Genomic DNA, 2,337 nt, shown 5'->3' on the forward strand with positions numbered 1-2,337 from the left:
GCTGACAGTTATGTTTCATGTGAAACATACAGTGTTGTGGTCAAGGCAAGGCCAAACTTCCTTCCACTGACAGTTATGTTTCATGTGAAACATACAGTGCTGTGGTCAAGGCAAGGCCAAACTTCCTTCCAGCTGACAGTTATGTTTCCTGTGAAACATACAGTGCTGTGGTCAAGGCAAGGCCAAACTTCCTTTCAGCGGACAGTTATGTTTCCTGTGAAACATACAGTGCTGTGGACAAGGCAAGGCCAAACTTCCTTTCAGCGAACAGTTATGTTTCCTGTGAAACATACAGTGCTGTGGTCAAGGCAAGGCCAAACTTCCTTCCAGATGATAGTTATGTTTCCTGTGAAACATACAGTGCTGTGGACAAGGCAAGGCCAAACTTCCTTCCAGCTGAATGTTATGTTTCCTGTGAAACATACAGTATTGTGGACAAGGCAAGGCCAAACTTCCTTCCAGATGACAGTTATGTTTCATGTGAAACATACAGTGTTGTGGTCAAGGCAAGGCCAAACTTCCTTCCACTGACAGTTATGTTTCATGTGAAACATACAGTGTTGTGGTCAAGGCAAGGCCAAACTTCCTTCCACTGACAGTTATGTTTCATGTGAAACATACAGTGTTGTGGTCAAGGCAAGGCCAGACTTCCTTCCAGCTGAATATTATGTTTCCTGTGAAACATACAGTGTTGTGGTCAAGGCAAGGCCAAACTTCCTTCCACTGACAGTTATGTTTCCTGTGAAACATACAGTGCTGTGGACAAGGCAAGGCCAAACTTCCTTTCAGCTGAATGTTATGTTTTCTGTGAAACATACGTATAACGTGTGAGCGTGAATCTCAGATCATGATTGATTTCTCTTTGTCACCTACTTTTGTGCCTGTGTGTGCGCCATTATACAAAATGCTTACCTTTGCTGACTCCGAGTGTTGTTGAGGATTCTTGAAAACAGTCAACAGTCCTGGTGTTGTGATTGATGTTAACTGTTCTCACAGCTGGTGTGTTTATCTTGTTTCATTTTCTTTCGTTTGTAATACTCGGATACCAATCTAGGTACTGACGATTTCATTTTCTTCTGTTGTTTCCCCAATTCTTGTTGTTTATATTTTAATTTTTAACTACTCGCATTGACTTGAAATTTGTGCTGGAATGTACTGTACATGTGACCAGTGAGTGCATTTTGTGTACAATTACTGAGCTCTTATATTGACTGTGTCCCCAGCTTTTTCTCACTTTTATTTGTTTTATTTCCTTTTTGGTGTGTTTTTATTCCTCTCTTTCACTCTTTGATTATTGTTGTTGTTAACAGTTGTAGCTGGGTGGGGTCTATTGTTGTTGTTGTTGTTGTTGTTGTTTTTCTTTCCCTCCCGCGCGCAGGGAGTGCTTCTGTGCCGACTCCTATGGATTTAAAACGGTCCCAGAAGTTACTTCCGTACACTACATCAGCCAGTAAATGAGAGCAAACAGATCTGTTTTCGGCCTTGGATACATGCAGAATAATCAGTGCAAGATGTGACTGGGCGTATGTAAAATTTCACAGATGCATAGTTGTCACGGCCATCACAGTTCCCCCCCCCCCCCCACCCCCCAACCCCCACTCCCCACCCCCTGATGCCAGCCCTTTCCAGCACATTCCACAAAACACACAACTTTCCTCGTATACACCGAGTCTGAGGATGGACCAAAAGAGCACAGCCAACAGACAAAAACGCATAAAAATGTGACTAGTAGCCTCTTCACTGCCTTAAACGTGTTACGAACGTGCATAGCGATGTCACTGATGAAGTCATCGGGGGAAAAAAAAGAGAAATAGCTCTGGAAGGCTGAAAATTCACACAGTTTATCTAGAATGGTATATCTCCAGACCATTTTCTTAGTTTTAGGCTTATTGTTTTGGAGAATGTTTCATATACCTGAAACACCACATTCTACTGTTAGATATAGGAACAGAGAGACGGACAGACAATTCATAGATAGATAGATAGAAAAAAATAGACTTGTGGGCAGACAGATATTATATGTGAGACTCGTTACAATCATTATAATTTTCTTTGTTGTCTGTCTGTTCAAAGCATCTATACTACAGTGAAGGGAAGAAGACAAAAAACTAAAGTTTACAAAAAACCTTTTGGGTGGTAGTTGAATCCTCTTTGTTTTTACACGACGTTTCGGACCATAGGCCCGTTGTCAAGTGATGAGAAGAGGACAGTGTGAATAGGAAAGCCTATGTGAGGAAAGGGTGATGACATCTCACTACTTTCTGTTTTGATGGGCCATGCACACTAAAACACTTGCTGATCACCATTCAGTGCAATACATACTCACTCACACACACA

This window comes from Babylonia areolata, chromosome 29 (assembly GCF_041734735.1).
Source record: "Babylonia areolata isolate BAREFJ2019XMU chromosome 29, ASM4173473v1, whole genome shotgun sequence".
Classification (NCBI taxonomy): domain Eukaryota; kingdom Metazoa; phylum Mollusca; class Gastropoda; order Neogastropoda; family Buccinidae; genus Babylonia; species Babylonia areolata.